Here is a 22,248-nt window from a genome sequence, read left to right on the forward strand (position 1 = left end):
GAATGAGCTGTAGTATATGCACCTGGTTTACTCCTGGAATGAGCAGTAGTAGATGCACCTGGTTTACTCCTGGAATAAGCAGTAGTAGATGCGCCTGGTTTACTCCTGGAATGAGCTGTACTATATGCGCCTGGTTTACTCCTGGAATGAGCAGTAGTAGATGTGCCTGGTTTACTCCTGGAATGAGCAGTAGTATAGGCACCTGGTTTACTCATGGAATGAGCTGTAGTATATGCACCTGGTTTACTCCTGGAATGAGCTGTAGTATATGCGCCTGGTTTACTCCTGGAATGAGTAGTAGTAGATGCACCTGGTTTACTCCTGAAATGAGTAGAAGTAGATGTATCCGGTTTACTACTGGAATGAGTAGTAGTAGATGCGCCTGGTCTACTCCTGGAATGAGCTGTAGTATATGCGCTCGGTTTACTCCTGGAATGAGAAATAGTATATGCACTCGGTTTACTCCTGGAATGAGCAATAGTATATGTACTCGGTTTACTCCTAGAATGAGCAGTAGTAGATGCACCCGGTTTACTCCTGGAATGAGCAGGAGTAGATGCTCCTGCTTTACTCCTGGAATGAGCAGTAGTAGATGCGTCTGTTTTACTCCTGGAATGAGCTGTAGTAGATGCACTCGGTTTACTCCTGGAATGAGTAATAGTATATGCACTCAGTTTACTCCTGGAATGAGCAATAGTATATGTACTCGGTTTACTCCTAGAATGAGCAGTAGTAGATGCACCCGGTTTTCTCCTGGAATGAGCAGTAGTAGATGCACCCGGTTTACTCCTGGAATGAGCTGTAGTATATGCACCTGGTTTACTCCTGGAATGAGCAGTAGTAGATGCACCTGGTTTACTCCTGGAATAAGCAGTAGTAGATGCGCCTGGTTTACTCCTGGAATGAGCTGTACTATATGCGCCTGGTTTACTCCTGGAATGAGCAGTAGTAGATGTGCCTGGTTTACTCCTGGAATGAGCTGTAGTATAGGCACCTGGTTTACTCCTGGAATGAGCTGTAGTATAGGCACCTGGTTTACTCCTGGAATGAGCTGTAGTATATGCGCCTGGTTTACTCCTGGAATGAGTAGTAGTAGATGCACCTGGTTTACTCCTGAAATGAGTAGAAGTAGATGTATCCGGTTTACTACTGGAATGAGTAGTAGTAGATGCGCCTGGTCTACTCCTGGAATGAGCTGTAGTATATGCACTCGGTTTACTCCTGGAATGAGCAATAGTATATGCACTCGGTTTACTCCTGGAATGAGCAATAGTATATGTACTCGGTTTACTCCTAGAATGAGCAGTAGTAGATGCACCCGGTTTACTCCTGGAATGAGCAGGAGTAGATGCGCCTGGTTTACTCCTGGAATGAGCAGTAGTAGATGCATCTGTTTTACTCCTGGAATGAGCTGTAGTATATGCACTCGGTTTACTCCTGGAATGAGCAATAGTATATGCACTCAGTTTACTCCTGGAATGAGCAATAGTATATGTACTCGGTTTACTCCTAGAATGAGCAGTAGTAGATGCACCCGGTTTACTCCTGGAATGAGCAGTTGTAGATGCGCCTGGTTTTCTCCTGGAATGAGCAGTAGTAGATGCACCCGGTTTACTCCTGGAATGACCTGTAGTATATGCACCTGATTTACTCCTGGAATGAGCTGTAGTATATGCACCTGGTTTACTCCTGGAATGAGTAGTAGTAGATGCACCTGGTTTACTCCTGGAATGAGCAGTAGTAGATGCGTCTGTTTTACTCCTGGAATGAGCTGTAGTATATGCACTCGGTTTACTCCTGGAATGAGCAATAGTATATGCGCTCAGTTTACTCCTGGAATGAGCAATAATATATGTACTCGGTTTACTCCTGGAATGAGCAGTTGTAGATGCGCCTGGTTTTCTCCTGGAATGAGCAGTAGTAGATGCGCTTGGTTTACTCCTGGAATGAGCTGTAGTAGATGCACCCGGTTTACTCCTGGAATGAGCAGTAGTATATGCACCTGGTTTACTCCTGTAATGAGCAGTAGTAGATGCACCTGGTTTACTCCTGGAATGAGCTGTAGTATATGCACCTGGTTTACTCCTGGAATGAGCTGCAGTATATGCACCTGGTTTACTCCTGGAATGAGCTGTAGTATATGCACCTGGTTTACTCCTGGAATGAGCAGTAGTATATGCACCTAGTTTACTTCTGGAATGAGCAGTAGTAGATGCGCCTGGTTTGCTCCTGGAATGAGTTGTAGTAGATGCACCTGGTTTACTCCTGGAATAAGGTCTAGTATATGCGCATGGTTTACTCCTGGAATGAGCAGTAGTATATGCGCCTGGTTTACTCCTGGAATGAGCAGTAGTAGATGCGCCTGGTTTACTCCTGGAATGAGCAGTAGTAGATGCGCCTGGTTTACTCCTGGAATGAGCTGTAGTATATGCACTCAGTTTACTCCTGGAATGAGCAGTACTATATGTACTCGGTTTACTCCTGGAAGGAGCAGTAGTAGATGCACCCGGTTTACTCCTGGAATGAGCAGTAGTAGATTCACCTGGTTTACTCCTGGAATGAGCTGTAGTATATGCATCCGGTTTACTCCTTGAGTGAGCAGTAGTAGATGCGCCTGGTTTACTCCTGGAATGAGCAGTAGTAGATGCGCCTGGTTTACTCCTGGAATGAGCTGTAGTAGATGCGCCTGGTTTACTCCTGGAATGAGCAGTAGTAGATGCGTCTGTTTTACTCCTGGAATGAGCTGTAGTATATGCACTCGGTTTACTCCTGGAATGAGCAATAGTATATGCACTCAGTTTACTCCTGGAATGAGCAATAGTATATGTACTCGGTTTACTCCTGGAATGAGCAGTAGTAGATGCACCCGGTTTACTCCTGGAATAAGCAGTTGTAGATGCGCCTGGTTTTCTCCTGGAATGAGCAGTAGTAGATGCGCTTGGTTTACTCCTGGAATGAGCTGTAGTAGATGCACCCGGTTTACTCCTGGAATGAGCAGTAGTATATGCACCTGGTTTACTCCTGTAATGAGCAGTAGTAGATGCACCTGGTTTACTCCTGGAATGAGCTGTAGTATATGCACCTGGTTTACTCCTGGAATGAGCTGCAGTATATGCACCTGGTTTACTCCTGGAATGAGCTGTAGTATATGCACCTGGTTTACTCCTGGAATGAGCAGTAGTATATGCACCTGGTTTACTTCTGGAATGAGCAGTAGTAGATGCGCCTGGTTTGCTCCTGGAATGAGTTGTAGTAGATGCACCTGGTTTACTCCTGGAATAAGCTCTAGCATATGCGCATGGTTTACTCCTGGAATGAGTAGTAGTAGATGTGCCCGGTTTACTCCTGGAATGAGTAGTAGTAGATGCACCTGGTTTACTGCTGGAATGAGTAGTAGTAGATGCATCTGGTTTACTCCTGGAATGAGCAGTAGTATATGCAGCTGGTTTACTCCTGGAATAAGCAGTAGTATATGCACCTGGTTTACTCCTGGAATGAGCAGTAGTATATGCCCCCGGCTTACTCCTGGTATGAGCAGTAGTAGATGCGCCTGGTTAACTCCTGGAATGAGCAGTAGTAGATGCGCCTGGTTTACTCCTGGAATGAGCAGTAGTAGATGCGCCTGGTTTACTCCTGGAATGAGCAGTAGTAGATGCGCCTGGTTTACTCCTGGAATGAGCTGTAGTATATGCACTCAGTTTACTCCTGGAATGAGCAGTACTATATGTACTCGGTTTACTCCTGGAAGGAGCAGTAGTAGATGCACCCGGTTTACTCCTGGAATGAGCAGTAGTAGATGCGCCTGGTTTACTCCTGGAATGAGCTGTAGTATATGCATCCGGTTTACTCCTTGAGTGAGCAGTAGTAGATGCGCCTGGTTTACTCCTGGAATGAGCTGTAGTATATGCACTCAGTTTACTCCTGGAATGAGCAGTACTATATGTACTCGGTTTACTCCTGGAAGGAGCAGTAGTAGATGCACCCGGTTTACTCCTGGAATGAGCAGTAGTAGATGCGCCTGGTTTACTCCTGGAATGAGCTGTAGTATATGCATCCGGATTACTCCTTGAGTGAGCAGTAGTAGATGCGCCTGGTTTACTCCTGGAATGAGCAGTAGTAGATGCGCCTGGTTTACTCCTGGAATGAGCTGTAGTAGATGCACCTGGTTTACTCCTGGAATGAGCAGTAGTAGATGCGCCTGGTTTACTCCTGGAATGAGCTGTAGTATATGCACCCGGTTTACTCTTGGAATGAGCTGTAGTAGATGCGCCTGGTCTACTCCTGGAATGAGCAGTAGTATATGCACCCGGTATACTCTTGGAATGAGCTGTAGTAGATGCGCCTGGTTTACTCCTGGAATGAGCAGTAGTATATGCACCTTTTTTCCTCTCATATACTATTGCACTGTTTGGGACTGTTGGTAGTGTCAGTGTATAGAGATAAGAACCTATTAATGTTGTTAGTGTCAGTGTATAGAGATAAGAACCTATTAGCTTGAGGCTGCCGGTCCTATAACTTATTACCAGAGTAGCGGTAGCGCAGATCTGCAGCGGAATGACATTGGGTGGAGTTAATGTTATATAAATAGTCCCACTAGATAACAGACAATACACTGGGCCAGAGTGTATAAGGTGATAACTGTGTAGCGCAGTTGTTTGGCGCTGGTGGAGGTTAGTCCACACGTGGTACAGCTTAGCCAGGTCTATTGCACCAGATAGAACAACAAGTAGCATAAGACACAGGGATATAACAGGTTTACAAGTATTAGTATTAATGCAGCCTGGAGCATTAGGGTATTGCTGCATTTGTAGTGCGCTGGGTGTTAGTGAGGTAAAACACTGGCGGGATACTAGTACTATACCCATCCAATGTAGCAGCGGGGATATACTGTAGTGTATTTGCAGTACTCTCTGGACTCTGCAGGATTGGTATGTCTGCGGGAGTCTCAGAGGTGCCTGCATTCAGGAGGAACGCCAGGGAGGAAAGACGTGCAAACATGGCCAGTAGAGCATGTCGGAGGTCAGGCCTCCTGCTGAGCTCCAGCCGGTCCTAGAGATCGCTGGCTCAGTTGCCTGTTGCAGAAGCACTCCTTATCCAACAGGGATAGCCTCGCCTTTTCTCCTATAGGGAATGGGTATGAAATATCAGCGGCTGAAATCCCGACCCTGGAAGCCCGGCAAGGGCAAAATCCCGACTGGCTGGTAAGTATACCATCCCTCCCCTGTACCCCCCGCTAACCCTAACCCTCCTTTTGTACACAGAGTCACGTCCTATTCTGAGCTGTGCGTACGCAGATCTGGTTTTGATCTGGTCGGTGCTTAGAAACTGTCATTACATCATTTTTATCAGCTGTCGATTTCATTATATAGATTTTCAAAACCAGTGGTCCTGCCCTGTATGAAGTGGATAAATAGCGTATTACCGCAAACAGAAACACGGTCACATTGTTCTAACTTTTCAGAAACAAGCGGCACTGTGTGCGCTTTGAGATTGACGTTCATCCCCCGTGTCTGTTTCTACTGTAATTATTAGTGATATTGGGCCAGTAGTATGTTTCCGCAAAATGTTCTAAACATTTTAAAAAAGTATTTTTATTGACTGTTTTTTTTAAATAAAATTTCCCAATTCAGCGTATGCTATAATCCCCTGTGAGCAAAGGGCCTGATTCAGAGCTGAACGCTCTGACCAGAGCGCTCGCTCTGAATCAGGGCCGTCCCAGCTAAATTTGGAGCGGCCTCCTGGCCGCTCGCATAGCTGTGGGTGACCACCCACAGCTTATGTGAGCGGCCAAAAAGATGGTCGCGATGGTCAAAGACCATCGCGACCATCGGGCTTGCGACGAGACCCTGCGGTAGGGTCTCGCTTCCGCAAGCCCAGGAATGATTTTGGCTCTATCAGAGCCAAAATCACTCCCACTGACATCATTACTGATGTCAGTGGGGCTGGACTCATGGGAACGCCTACCGTCTGGCAGTCACGCCCCCGGCACGCCCACCAAAGGGGGCGTGCTGTCAATCAACATCTACAGCACGCCCCCTTTGGTGCGAGACCCGGAGCGATGGAGAGCCCGTCGCTATCCGGGTCTCGCGCATGCGCACGATGGAGCTCCCTCCATCGTGCGCAGTGGGGCAACATCGACCCGTTTGCAAGCGTCCTTTGCTCGCGAACGGGTCTGAATGACCCCCAAAGTTCCGGGAATTCTCTCTAATCATAAAAAAAACCATTGCATATTCAATCGAATGTAATAGTGTCATTAGATTGCTTTATTTGTTTATTTATTTAATGTTGAGTGAAACAGATGTATCCGATAAAATGAATTCAATATAAAATGAATTTTGCATAACAAAGGGAAGAAGATACAGTCGCAGAACATGTAAAATATCACTTCCCGTATTATTTCCATGTTTTCGCTCCATTGACACGTTAGGATACATAATATTTTCCTCTCCTGCTTTCGGTCATCCAGGCAGAAATGCCCCCATGAACCTTTGACACCGAGCCCAGCTTGACCTACCCTGCCATACACATTCCTCTCCAGCCAGGGATGCGGCCAGTAGGGGTTCTAAGCTGATCATCGGTCAGAGTTGAAAAGTTATTCTTCTTCTTTCTGACAGGTTAAACATATCGGCCAAAATGTCAATTTTTAACAGATTTAAGAACCCGAGACTCATGGGGCTTCAGGCTCACATATGGTGACAGCAGAGAAATGCTGGCGTTTCTGGGAGAATCTATACAATGCAGGACTTTCAGGTGCAGGAAGGAATCTGAGCTTTTAATCACCACTAAATTAATTTAAAAAATAAATAAACTGTTACCATTTACAGCATATGCTGAATACAGTATATGTTCTGTTCAGAGCTATATAGTAATGTTGAACACAGACACAAGTCCTTAAGCTGGGTACACATGATTAGACGATATTTTGCCCAATCCTATAAATCAGGCCAACATATCGTCAAAATCGGCTAATTTGTACCCACTAAGGGCCTGATTGAGCAAGCAACGCACAGGAGAGAACGCACGCATCACTTGGCCGATGGTTTCGTACTGCGCATTCGTAGGCATCACACTGTGCATGCGCGAACTAGCCAGTGCGAACGGGTAAGCCCACGCAGACTACATGCAGCGTGCATGCATACCCCTTCCCATATTGATTGACAGGAAGTGCTGTTTGTGGGTAGTGATAGGGGATGGTCTGGCGAAGGTAGGCGTACCTGTGCGTTGGGACGCCGTTTTAGGTGCGTGCATAAATTAAGCCAGTGCGGCGACGGACGCAGTGATGAGACTCCGTGCAAGTTGTCAAGATGCGCGAGGTTTGGTCAACCACTATTATGCAAATGTGGTCGATGGTTCTCGATGTTACCGATGTTTACGCTATCTTGTGTAACGGATCAGGCTTTGAGTAAAGGGAGATGGGCGGCTTAGTATGGGGCTGGCCGTCTGCATCTTGTGCTGCGGTCTCCGTGCGTATTCATTGATTAGCATATTCTCGCAGCAGCCAGGTGCGTGCGTCTGCTAGCGTGCGCTCCTTGCTGAATCAGGCCCTATGTCGGCCCATGCCCGCTCCTGTTTGGTCATCAGTCGCATCGTCAGGTCGGCCCTACATGCAGCTCAATCTATCAATGCGACTGACGACCCCATGCAGCGGGATACAGCTGGTGAATTGTGTAATGTGTACCTGCCCAAACGATATGTCAACCCGTCGTCGGTGCGGCCGTCCGTCGCATCGCTGGATAGACACATCGTTAAGTGTGTACTCAGCTCAACAACCAATCATACAACCATTATACTCCTTACGCTTGGTCTCATAGCCGTCATCATTATTAGAGTCCACTGGCACCAACCTTATCCCTGGTGCAATAGATCCCCCCCCAGTACAGGGGTAATTACCCATACGCACAACTTGACATAGCTCACAATTCCATTAACATGCCCTTGGCACATCCATTTTAAACTGTGCCTAAGTGTGTACCCGTATATGCCCCATGACCAACCAGATGCGCACATTCAACAATCGGTGGAAGTCGAGACTGAGGGCTTGATTCAGACCCGCTCACGAGCGCTGAGCGCTCGCAAGCGGGTCGATGTTGGCCCAGTGCGCATGAGCGCTCCGGGTCTCGTACTGAAGGGGGCGTGCTGTCGATGATGAGTGACAGCACGCCCCCTTTGGTGGCCGTGCCGGGGGCGTGGCCGCCCAGATGGAGGCGCTCCCATTAGGAACGCCTACCTTCTGGGGCCGGTCCCACTGACATCAGTAGTGATGTCAGTGGGAGTGCCTTCGGCTCTGATAGAGCCGAAAGCACTCCTGGGTTTGCGGCAACGAGACCCTACCACAGGGGTCTCGTCGCAAGCCTGATGGTCGCAATGGTCTTGATCATCGCGACAATCTTCCTGGCCGCTCGCTATAGCTGTGGGTGGTCACCCACAGCTATACGAGCGGCCAGCAGGCCGCTCCCAAAATTAAGAAGGACGGCCCTGATTCAGAGCGAGCACTCTGTCAGAGCGTCTGGCTCTGAATCAGGGCCTTAGTTGGCTACAACTCAACATCGCCCCTAGTGGCAGGCGCTCCAAATGGACCCCCTGATATTCAGCAAACTCCGAAAACTGAAAGTTTTCGGAGTTTGCCTCCGAGAACAAGCGCCATCTTCAGACGGCGCTTGTTCTTGGATTCCTGCTCCTTGCTATGGGAAGAAGAGGGATCCCTCCGCCGCCTCCTCACTACCTCCCCGGCGGCTGTGCGTAGCTGGGACGACGGGGAGGAGGTAAGTAGCACAGCTACAGCAATGATGAATTGCTCCGGTGTCACGTTTCCCCCTTAAGTATCCCTCGCAGCGAGTTCAATACTTTTATCATCGGAGGCCATGCGGCCTTCGATGACGAATAGGCCCCTATGGGTCTTATAATGAGGCACACGCAATCCACACGCGAAGCCCATGTTCACGTAGATGAGAAAATATTTGAAATTGTGCATGAGCAAAAACAATTCTGAAAGTAGCTAAGGAGCAGGCGGTACGCAGGATATAAGCACAAAAGCGCTGTTGCGTTTGGGGACAGGCGGTATCAGAAGTGTAACAGAAAAGTGATGGGCGTTCCGAGGCAGCGACTGGGTGGTGTCTACTAGCGCGCACAAAAATGGGCCGCTCAGCGGGCGTTTTATGAGAGTGTCGAGGGCGCGTCAGCGGCTGCGTTCACAGGCGCACAGCCGCAGGTATCAGAGGCCGTGGTCGTGTGGGGGCATTGCAAATATCCTGGCTGCTGGGACTGCAGGAGAGTCTACCATAATGAGGACCGTGCCACCTAAATCAGGACGTTTGAAACATACACTTTGGGTGTGATTGCGAGTTCCACGCAATGTCGACTGCACACGGGTCAAGCGAGTTTTATCAAACTGCGCATGTGTCGTGGGCTGTATATGTAGTACTTATCAGTGATTCTGATATCTCTTCTGTCTAGTGGCTTTGCGGGCATCACTCGGTGGCAGCATGGCGGCAGCGGGGCGTTCGCACTTTAACTCATTTTGCTCTGAGCCGCGTCCTATTCTGAGCTGTGCGTACGCAGAGATCTGTCTGGTTTCGATGGGGTCGGTGCAAATACCGATGATAGAGACGACTGGCGCTTTTACCAGCGGAGAGCTATGGGTGGCGCTGTGGCATAGAAGCGTCTGACTCAGAATAGGACTTCCGATCGGAATGAGCAGTCCGAATGGCAGCCACATTACAGTCCTTATTAAAAAAAAGAAAAAACATTAAAAAAAAGACCGATAATTACTTTCCGTCAGTTTTTCTGACCAGCTTCACTCTGCATGATACTGTTGAACAGCAGTAAGTCTGTGGCTTTCCAACTACTGCAGAACTATAAGTCCCAGGCTTGCCCGCTAGGTGGTTTGAATTACTAATAGGATATGTACAGTAGCAGAGGTTGGGGCCCATGAAGAAGAGATGGGCAACAATTTATTTTTTTTAGAAGGTTTAGGGCCTCATTCAGCTTAGATCGCAAGGCTGCGGACGCACGCACCTGGACGATGTATGCGTTCTACGCATGCATATGCACCGCAACCGCACGTGCGCAAGCTGGCCGCTGCGATCGCGAATGCAGCGGATACTCAGAGCCCTCGAGAAATGATTGACAGGAAATGACCGTTTGGGGGTGGAGAGGTGGGGCGGTGGAAGGAATGTAGGCGGGCCTGTGCGTTTCAACGCCGTTACAGGGGCATGCATAATTAAGCCCCTACTATGGAGTACGCAGCCAGAGGTCTAGAGGGCGACAGGGCGTTTCGCAGTTTATGAGTCAGGGTCAGCTCAACCACAACTGTGCGTATGGGTCCGATGTTACTCCATGTTTTTTCGCTGACTTGCGGATGTATGTACTGGGAAGTGGGCGGCTTTATACAGCGGTTGGCATCTTGGTGAAGTGCTGCGATCACACTGAGATCACGCTACGATGGCATAATTTTGCAGCGAGCAGGTTCGTACGATTGCAGACTTGCGATCCGTTCTGAATGAGGCCCTTAATCCACAAGTGGGCAAATTCTTTAAATACGGCGCTGCATCACGACACAGCAGAGCATGCAGAGCACTGACTCCCCACAGCAGAGCATGCAGAGCATTGACTCCCCAGCTCAGGCGCATGCCCTGCAGAAGGACACCATCTGGGGGCACTTGAGAAGGAGAATTACACCGCAGGCCGTAGACTAAATAAACAGGACAAAAGGACAGTTATTGCACTTTCAAGTTTCAGCCATTTTTATATAAAGAATTTCAGGAGATAATCTCCTTTCTCAGTGGGGGATTATGTGCTAGTAACCGAACCCCCCAGCCTCCCCTTGTACCACTGCAGGCACATAACAGCTGAACGCCTTGTTAATTCTCCGAGCTGTCGCGAAAGGTCATATGTAAATCAAACTTCAAAAACAAAAAAAAAAACTCCAGCAGGGCAAACCCAAAGTCATCTTCCATACCCCCTTCTAGTGTTCAGCATATTGGGTGGCGCGAGGGATTGTGGGGGGATACTTTTCAAAGTCTTTACATTGCAAAACTGATAGCTAGAGCTGGCATGGGTGTAAAAGATATAGAGGAATGCTCTTAAAGCAGTGGGAAGTTTCTTTGCGAAAGTTGCTTCATTCTTTTGTTGCTGGCAGACATTGATTAATAACCCTGTAGCAGATTTGTGTATGAAAATGCAAATGTAACTACTTAAAGCAGTCCCATCTGCTTGTGTGTGTGTTGGGCAGGCTACGGTGGCTTCTCGGGAGAGTCGGTGTAACCACAATATGGATTAGGACGCTAGGCTGCACCACCGCTGAGGAGTTCATTGTCATTGTAAAGTGAGTGGCGATGTAGATGGGTGTAGGGATTATTCCTTTCAACTAGTCAACTGAATCCGATTTTTTTTCCAGGCTACATACTGTAACACCATAGAAAAATCTCAGCCATACCGCTCAGACGTCAGCTATTTTATTTCCTCTTATCAAATCGTTTTAAGGATTTGGCCAACTCCCTGTAGTTATTCATTGACAGTCTCAGCTGGCCAGGCTCAGGGCGTGATTCAGACCCGTTCGCTATCTGCGTATGCTCGCTGGATGCGTATGCAAATTTGTCAAAGTGACGCCACGGGAAGCGATCGCTCGCCAAGGCATAAGCACGCCCACCATGTCTTAGCGAGCGGCCACTTTGTGTATGTGTACGCCCAATCGCACAGGCAGAGCCGCCCACCAGCAACACGTCATCTCCAGGAAGTGTATTAAAACATTGGTACATCGAACACCATCGGATGTGAACGCAGTGCTTGAGGTAGCTTTACCCTACCGCAAGCATTGAGAAGAAATTAGTGTAAAAAAAAGGCAAGTGACGTGTAGTATGACGCTGCCTGTTAATTATGCACGCCTCTAAAACGGCATTGAAACACTCAGACACGCCTGCGTTCTCACCTCCAACCCCCCGTTATTAGTGTCCTGCCCCTGTTACCACCCACAAACGGCCTCTCCTGTCACTCATTACCCTGGGCTGCCTTTGCTGGGTGAGCGAGAGGGAAGCGATCGCAGTGTGTAGTTCGCGCACGGGGAGAATGAAGCGCACGCATGCGTGTACACAGAACATCGGGCCACTTGCGAACGCACAGCGCGAGCGAGTGGCTTTGAATCAGACCCTCAGTTTATCCACCGGGCAAGTGTGTCAGACAGACAGTTATAGCACAGGAATCACCCCCATTTTACACCAAAATCGCCGGTCGGACCCGGGATTTTGAACACCAGTCAGTCTCGTATTGGGCCGGATTAACAATGGGCCAGGTGGAGCTGCAGCTCCAGGCCCTCCCATGAAAAGAGACCCACAGGATCCACTGGAGACAGGAAACAAATTTTTTTTGTTACACAGCTTCTCAGCGGCCATCTGAAGTCCCGCACATTTAAATCCCATGACAGCCCCCATTGCCGCCACTCCGCAAGGGTCTGGGAATCGCAGGCATACTGTAATACAAATGGCGGCACGGTGGAAGGCTTCACAAGCCCTCCCTGCGCCTCATAGGGTCCAAGGTGACGCCTCGATGCGCCCAAAGAGACAGGCACACCGCGGCAGCCAGTGAGAAGCTCAGGTGGTTCAGCTAAAGATGAGTTCTCTGAAGGCAGCGCGGGCTTCCTCCTCACCAAGACCTCGTCCATATGACTCTGAGCCAGGAGCTCCTACTAATGTTTACTGCGGTGCTGCGCTGCCTCTGCAAAGGTATGCTATGTGCAGACTACAGAGACATGACTGTGACAGAGATATGTATATGTGTGTGTATACTAGGGGTGAGCGGGTTCGGATTTCTGAAATCCGAACCCCCCCGAGCCCCCCCGATCCGAGGCCGATCCGAGTCAGGCTCGACTTTTCCCGCCTGACTCGGATCTGAAATCGAGGCAAAACGTCATCATCCCGCCTTCCGGGTCTCGCGGGTTTTGGATCCTATATAAGTCGGCGTCGGCGCCATTTTCTCACTCAGCTGTGGACAGTGAAGAGGGAGGGTGGAAGTTAGGGCTGGCTGGGCTGTGTAGTGTAGTGTAGTGTAGTGTAGTGCAGAGTAGTGTTGTGCTGTGCTGCGCTGTACTGCTGTTGTCCATAAGGGCTGTGTCCACTACTTCAAAGTCCATAGGTGCTGGCTGTGTTGTGCTGTGCTGCTGTTGTCCATAGGGGCTGTGTCCACTCCTCCAAAGTCCATAGGGGCTGGCTGGACTGTGTTGTGCAGTCAGTTGTCCATAGGGGCTGTGTCCACTCCAAAGTCCTGTGCAGAGTCCCAGTCCTAAAGGGGTGCTGTAGTGTTGTCCAGGGGGTGCTCTGTCCATCAGGGGTGCTCCCCCAAGTGCAAAAAAAATAAAATATTTTCTGTGTTTGTGAATTGTGTGCGCAGTAGCCGCACGTGCATCAACAAAGTAGTGCCAAGCGTGCGGCTGTGTCATAAGTAAAGGGCCGGCTGGCTTGACCGTTAAAGGGTGCTGTAACCCCCAAAGTACACTCCAAACAAAATAAAAAAATATTTTCTGTGTTTGTGAATTGTGTGCGCAGTAGCCGCACGTGCATCAACAAAGTAGTGCCAAGCATGCGCCTGTGTCCCATAAATAAAGGGCCGGCTGGATTGACCGCTAAAGGGTGCTGTAACCCCCAAAGGGCACTCCAAACAAAATAAAATGTATTTTTCTATGTTTGTGAATTGTGTGCGCAGTAGCCGCACGTGCATCAACAAAGTAGTGCCAAGCGTGCGCCTGTGTCCCATAAGTAAAAGGCCAGCTGACTTGTCCGTTAAAGGGTGCTGTGACCCCCAAAGGGCACTCCAAACAAAATAAAAAAATATTTTCTGTGCTTGTGAATTGTGTGGGCTGTAGCTGCACGTGCATCAACAAAGGAGCAGCGCCAAGCGTGCGCCTGTGTCCCATAAGTAAAGGGCCGGCTGGCTCATTTCTTAAAGGGTGGTGTAACCCACAAAGTGCACTACTCTCCAACAAAAATAAAAAATTATTTTCTGTGTTTGTGTGCGCCTTAGCCGCACGTATATATCAATATAACATAAATGGAGGATCAAACTTTCTCAGATAAAAATAAAATAGGGAAAGATCAAGAACCACTTCCTCCTAGTGCTGAAGCTGCTGCCACTAGTCATGACATAGACGATAACATGCCATCAACGTCGTCTGCCAATGCCGATGCCCAATGTCATAGTAGAGGCCACATACAATCCCAAATGACAAAGTTCAGGAAAATGACCTTGAAAAAAACATTTAAATCATCTGAAGAGAAACGTAAACTTGCCAATATGCCATTTACGACACGGAGTGGCAAGGGACGGCTAAGGTCTTTCCCTATGTTCATGACTAGTGGCTCAGCTTCACATGACGATGGAAGCCCTCCTCCCGCTAAAAAAATCAAACGAGTTAAGCTGGCAAAAGCACAGCGAAGAACTGTGCGTTCTAAGAAGATATCACAAATCCCCAAGGAGAGTCCAAGTGTGGTGGCGGTTGCGATGCCTGACCTTCCCAGCACTGGACGGGAAGAGGTGGCTCTTTCCACCATTTGCACGCCCCCTGCAAGTGCTGAAAGGAGCACCCACAGTCCACTTGCTGATATGCAAATTGAAGATGTCACTGTTGAAGTACAACAGGATGAGGATACTGGTGTAGCTGGCGCTGAGGAGGAAGTTGGCGAGGAGGATTCTGATGGTGATGTGGTTTGTTTAAATCAGACTCCGGGGGAGACAGTTGTTGCCCGTGGGATGAAAAAGCCCATCACGGTCATGCCTGGGCAGAAGACCAAACATTCCACCTCTTTGGCCTGGCAATATTTCTATCCAAATCCGGACAACAACTGTCTTGCCATATGTACCATATGTAAAGGTGAAATAAGTAGGGGTAGGGACGTTAACCACCTAGGAACATCCTCCCTTATACGGCACCTGCAGCGCGTTCATAAAAAGTTACTGTCAAGTTCAGAAACTTTGGCTAAGACCGTAAGCAGTCCAGGGACACCTAAACCCCTTTTTCCTGTTTTATCCAAGGAATCGGTGGATGAGGATGACATCTTGCCTCCATAGAGCCAGTTTGTGCAGGGACACATTAATTGCCAGCTTGTTTTGTGGGGGCCCAAACGAACCAATCATTTCAGCCACAGTCATGTGGCAAACCCTGGCGCTGAAATGATTGGTTTGTTAAAGTGTGCATGTCCTATTTATACAGCATAAGGGTGGGTGGGAGGGCCCAAGGACAATTCCATCTTGCACCTCTTTTTTTTCTTTGCATTATGTAGTGTTTGGGGCCTAGTTTTTCAAACTGCCTTCCTGTCTGCCACTGCAGTGTCACTCCTAGATGGGTCACGTGTTTGTGCCGCCCACTCGTGTCGCTTAGCATAGTCATCCAGCTACCTCGGTGCAATCTTTTGGCCATAAAAACAATATTGTGAGGTGTGAGGTGTTCAGAATAGACTGGAAATGAGTGGAAATGAAGGTTATTGAGGTTAATAATTGCATAGGAGCAGAAAAACCCACAAATTTTCAAAAAAATACAGATCCAAAACACAAAACCCAGAACCCAAAACACGGAAGGGTGGTTTTGGCAAAACCAATCCAGATCCAAAACACGAAGAAAGATCCAGATCCAAAACACGAAAAGTGGCAGGTGCACACCCCTAGTGTATACAGTATTTATTATATATATATATATATATATATATATGTATATTATGTGCATGTATGTGTATACATATATATATATTATATATATATATATATATATATATCACTGGATATAGTCTGGCACTCAGGGATATATACAACACAGCTTGCTGGGTGCACAGCCAGAGGAATAATGCATGGAATGGAGAGCGGCAGGACCAAACAACTGAAAAGTAATGAAGCCAGACGGAGCCGGTGTATGGGTCAACGTTTCAGTAGACTAAGGGCCTCATTCAGAGGCGCTGGCGGTCGTAGCGAGTCTCACGCATGCGCACGAGGGAGCCGGCTCCCTCGTGCGCATGCGCACTGGCCAAACATCGAGGCGGCCGTGCGGTCGTAGACCGTACGGCCGCCTCTGAATAAGGTCCTAACTGCTTTTATCAAGACATACACAATAAAAGACAAATACATACATATATAGACTCACCCAGTGTCCATCACCACCACGGAAACCCCAGCCGCTGCGCCGCGCGATGACGTCATCACCTGGGACACACCAGCGCTCGTGCATGCTGAGGGGGCTTGGTCAAACACCCGTGCTGTCACTATGGCTACAAGACAATCACAAATGACAATACAAATGTTATATGAAACAGAGAATGTGCGCTGTCGCACCAAAACTCATAAGTAAAACAGGCTGAAGCATGACAATGTTAGCATTCTCCTTCTGATGTTATGTATGCTAACATTGTCATACTTCAGCCTGAGTGAGCCTATATATGTATGTATTTGTCTGCCGCTCTCCACTCATATATAATATATATATATATATATATATATATATATATAGTGCCTGCCTTGTCCTCTGCATGGGTGGCGTCTTGAGAGAGGCCGCATTTTGGCGGTCGAAATGTCGACTATAACACCACTGGTGTGAACCAATAAAGTAAGGTTGTTTTTCATTATAAAGAAAAGCCCTGGTGAGTGGATCCTGCTAATTGCAAATGTGTGACTATGGATTCGGTGCCCATCGTGGACCAATGGATTGTCACCCCAGGCATTGCATGAGGGTTTGCTACAGATTGTGCTGTCTGCTGCTAGTGTGTATATACCTCCAGTCCACCTAACCCGGCCTGTCAGCACTGTGCCGCAGGGAGTTGCCGGGGTGCCCGCTGAGATTTTGTTAATAGCGGGCACCTGGCTCCTTCCATACAATGGCAGCCGGAGGCTGGACTTCACTCCTGAGCTCCGGTTCCCGCAGTGTGCACTATGGGAGAGGCGTCATGATGTCTCTCCCATAGTTCCAGGGAGCAGGTGGCAGCGGATGCAGGAGCGAGGCTTACGGTGAGCATTGTTACTGTGCGTTTTTTTGTGTGTCAGGGGCACCAGGGCCAGATTGAGGGCCACATGGGCCTGGAGCTGAAAATGACCAAGGGCCTATTATGAGAAGCAGAGGAGGTGTGACCAGTGCTGTGAGGGTGTGGCCAGTGCCATGTAGGCGTGTACACCCCTATACTCTCAGCTCTAATGTCTCCCTAAATATGTAAAAGGAAAAAAATGCTTAATTTTGTGAGGCAAATAGAAATACACTTTTACTACTTATGATTTTTGGCTGACCTTGTGGAGAGCAGATGACCTGGCAACATCATGTATGTCATGACAATGGGCCTATTTTTATGTGGAGGCCTGTAGCTGTAGCTCCATCCGCCCCATTGTTAATCTGGCCCTGAGGGGCACTACTACTGGGGGCATTACTACAGGGGTCATTACTACAGGGGGCATTACTACAGGGGTCATTACTACAGGGGGCACTACTACAGGGGGCACTACTACAGGGGTCATTACGTCAGGGGGCACTACTACTGGGGGCATTACTACAGGGGTCATTACTACAGGGGGCACTACTATAGGGGGCACTACTACAGGGGTCATTACTTCAGGGGGCACTACTACTGGGGGCATTACTACAGGGGTCATTACTACAGGGGGCACTACTACAGGGGGCAATACTACAGGGGGCACTACTACAGGGGGCACTCACTACTGCAGGGGGCACTACTACTGGGGGCATTACTACAGGGGGCATTACTACAGGGGTCATTACTACAGGGGGCACTACTACAGGGGTCATTACTACAGGGGGCACTGACTACTACAGGGGGCATTACTACAGGGGTCATTACTACAGGGGGCACTACTACAGGGGGCATTACTACTGGGAGCCCTACTACAGGGGTAATTACTACTGGGGGCCCTACTACTGGGGGCATTACTACAGGGGTCATTACTACAGGTGGCACTACTACAGGGGGCATTACTACAGGGGCATTACTACTGGGGGCATTACTACTGGGGGCATTACTACAGGGGGCACTACTACTGGGGGCATTACTACAGGGGGTACTACTACTGGGGGCCCTACTACTGGGGGCATTACTACAGGGGGCACTACTACTGGGGGCATTACCACAGTGGGCATTACTACAGGGGCCATTACTACTGGGGACATTACTTTAGGGGGCACTACTACTGGGGGAACTAGGGGGCATTACTACTGGGTTAATTTCTACAGGGGGCACTACTACTAGGAACACTACTACTAGGGGGGATTTCTACAAGGGGCATTACTACAGGGGGTACTACTACAGACAGGGGCACTACTACAGAGGGCATTAATTCTGGGAGCACTTGGGGCATTACTACTGGGGGCACTAGGGGGCATTACTACTGGGGGGCATTACTAAAGGGGACATTAACACTGAGGGCACAAATAATGGGGCATTACCACTAGGTGCACTGCATAAGTGGCACCACTCCTGGGGACACTGCATAAGAGGCACCACTACAGTGGGCTCTGCAGAAGAGGCACTACCACTGTAGGCATTGCATAAGGGGTACTACTGCTGCAGGCATTGTATAAGGGGCACTATTACTGTGGGCATTATGTGTATTAGGGACACTACTACTGTGGGCATTGTGTATAAGGGGCACTAATGTGGGCATTGGCCCTCATTCAGAGCCGTTCGCTATTTGTGGTCGCTCGTTTAAAAACAAGGGGTGGCTATTCAAATGATCCGTACGCACATTGCAGTCTGTTCACACCTCTAAGTCTGAACGAGCGAGCAAAACATACGCTCGTTTATTTGTTAAAAACGCCCCCTGGCCGCTCGCATCCTACGTCATGTCCGCTATTTATTAGATTAATCGAGTACATCGACCAGCGTATGAACTGCTCGCTATTCTTGTGGTTGGTGTTTGCTACCACAAATTTGCGAGCAGTTCTGGCTATAAAATAACCCAGTGACGTGGTCAATGACGCTGCTGTTTTAAATATGCACACCCATAAAACGCCCGTTTTGACCTTTAAGCACGCCTGCGTTCGGATCTCCACTCCCCATTTTCAAGCACCTTCCCCTGTTACCACCCACATACGCCTCATTCTGTCACTCAAAATAGCAGGCCCTCGCTATATTGCGTACCAACGATTTTCGGCCGCACTGACTGGTTCGCGCATGCGTACTAAAAACCGTACGCATGTGCAGATGTGCAAACATCGCTCGGAACGAGCGTACTGCCGCTAACGAGCGGCTCTGAATGAGGGCCATTGTGTATAAGGGGCACTACGGTGTGTCATAACATGAATAAGGGACACTACTATGTGGTGTAATGTGAATCAGGGGCACTATGAGTCTGATTCAGAGCCGCTCGTAAGCAGCTGCTCATTCGCTCTGAGCGATGTTCGCACAACTGCGCATGCGTATAGGTCATAATGCGCATGCGCAAACCAGTCATTGCGGTCGGAAATCGTGCACTCGCAAAACAGCGAGGGGCTGCTAATTTGATTGACAGAATGTACCGTTTGTGGGTGGTAACGGGAAGGTGCTTGAAAACGGGGGAGTGGAGATCTGAACGGAGGCATGCCTAACGGTCAAAAGTGCGTTTAATGGGAGTGCATAATTAGTAAAGGAGCGTCATCGACCACATCACTTGGTTGTCTTTTAGTCTGAACTGCTCGCAGTGATAGCGGTAAGAAAAACCTACCACAAACACTGCGAGCAGTTCAGATGCCTTTCGATGTTCCCGATTAATCTAATAAATACCGGAGATGACGTGTGTTGCGAACGGCAAAGGGGCGTCTTTACAAAATAGCGAGTGCATTTTTCGTTCGCTCGCTCAGACATAGAGGCGTCAACAAACAGCAAAGAGCGAGCGCTCAATTTAAATAGCCGGCCCCTTTTTTGGAACGACCGTCCGCAAATAGCGTCCGGCTCTGAATCATGCCCAATGTGCAGTGTAATGTGAATAAGATTGTGCTACTGTGTGGCATAGTTTGAATTAGGGATACTATTGAATTAGGGATACCCACCATATCCAGGTAACCTCTGTAGGGTAGGACCTATCCTACAGAGGTTACCTGGATATGGTGGGTAGGCCCATAACCTTGGCCATGATTATGCTAAAAACCTCTATTTATTTATTGCAACATTTTACTGCATAATGTATTGATATATAATCAGGAGTTTGGAGTTGTGCACCTGTGATTTGTCTGTTTCTGTTCCTGCAAAAATATTCTCAACAGGTAGCACCTCCCATTATATATATTCAGGGTGTGCAGTCTAGGACCCTTTTATATTGTAAATTAACCTATAACGTAAACGTTTACATGGTTTTGCTTTTTAAAGGTAATTTATTTATGTGAAAAAATTGCAGATTCAAAATTCATGGAAAAGGAAACAATGTTCCTAGCGTCCTGCCTACTGGTATCGTAGGATAACCACTCTTCATTCAGGCCAACATTTACACATTTTCATTAACAATTAGGCTTAAATTCACCCTGAGCCCTCCACCAACAGACGCTTCCATGCAGTGGGTGGTCTCAGGCAGTGTGTGCCGATCACTGCTGGTGGTAACGATCAGGCAGCCTGACCGCACCTTCAGGCAGCGTATTCCCGGCAAGTTTTATTGTTTTATTTTGTTATCCATGACAGCACATCAGGAACATCGATGGCAACGCCTGATGTTAAAAAAAATGCCTGTGCTCTGCACATGTGGGAATCTAAACCATCAATGGTTTTCTAATGATGGTTTAAAACTATTGGCCATTGACGATACAGCCTTCGATTGCCATCAGTACAGTATACCATAAAAGTTACTATTTTTATGATTTTTATGATATACTGTGTTTAACTGTTTTTTTTATTATAAAATCATGATGGATACGTTAGTTATAGGTGTTCTTGACCTAATTCAATCTTTAAAAAATAAAAAACAACAATTTCTGAGCAGTATTTGGAAAACATATTAGCTGTGAAATTGATCAGATAGATGTATAAAGTTCACCATATACATATCTTTAAAAAGAGGGAAACTAGTGGTAAGACAAAAATAGTCTACAAAGATAAACAAGTCACTGCTGGTTTGGAAATATGGAACAGCATTGCAGAATGATGGTGCGGAAACAAATGTTAACAGTTATGGTGCTTACACACGGTCAGATTTTTCCTTCAGATATGAACGATAACGATTTAAAAATCGTTCAGTCGTTCATATCTGAAGGAAAAACTGACATATCTGACATGCCTGAACGATGGACGATCTACAATGCGCGTTCCCGTTTGTCAGATAACGATATCTGACATCTGATGGGTTTGCAGTCAGACTTGGACGATTCCATTCATTTTAATGCAGTCAAAAATCGTTCAATCGTTCAAAACTTTGGTAAAATCGTTCAATCGTTCATCTGACAAATCTGACAAGTCTGACAAATCTGACCGTGTGTATGCTCCATTAATGTATTGGGTAGTAGTTATAAATGAATATATGGGCGTTACCAGCACATGCAAGACTGGCACATGTGTTACCACCAGCCCTGGGGTTAGCGCTGCTCTCTAGTGTCCCTGGTGGTCCCATGTTTGCAGTGCAGACACATAACCACACATTCTACCTGAACAGTTGTGTTTTATCCTCAGCTGGGTATGGACAGTGGGCCTGAATCAGACCCGCTCGCAAGCGCTACCCTACCACAAGGGTCTCATCGCAAGACCCTACCACAAGGGTCTCGTCGCAAGACCCTACCACAAGGGTCTCGTCGCAAGCCCCGATGGTCGAGACCATCGTGACCATCACCTGGCCGCTCGCAATAGCTGTGGGTGGTCACCCACTGCTAAGCACGCGGCCAGGCGGCCGCACAAAAGAAAAAAAAACAAACGCCCTGATTCAGAGCGAGCGCTCTTTCAGAGCGTCCAGCTCTGAATCAGGCCCAGTGTCCTGAAGCCACCTCGGGTGGGACCCTCCTCCTCCTCTAAAGATGCTGTCAGTTATATGACAACCACTTAAAACATGGACTCTGTCATCCTGTCATTCTCCTGCAGAATCAACAAGCACCAGAAAAACAAAACAACAACACGTAAATATATTTTTAATAAAAGTTACAGGAGCTCTTGTACAAGTCGATACATTAATTGGTCTATTTACTAAGCCTTGGATGGACCCATCGCCACCGCCCAGCCCCAGGTCCCTTGTAGCCTGGCCCAGATAGCGCTGGGCTCTTCCAGGTGGCTCAGCTGCGGCCCGGGTGAGACATGACCTTTAACTCTGCAATGCGACGGCGTGACATCA

Source organism: Taudactylus pleione, unplaced genomic scaffold, assembly GCF_031769625.1.
Source record: "Taudactylus pleione unplaced genomic scaffold, aTauple2 ptg001016l, whole genome shotgun sequence".
In the NCBI taxonomy this organism is placed as follows: domain Eukaryota; kingdom Metazoa; phylum Chordata; class Amphibia; order Anura; family Myobatrachidae; genus Taudactylus; species Taudactylus pleione.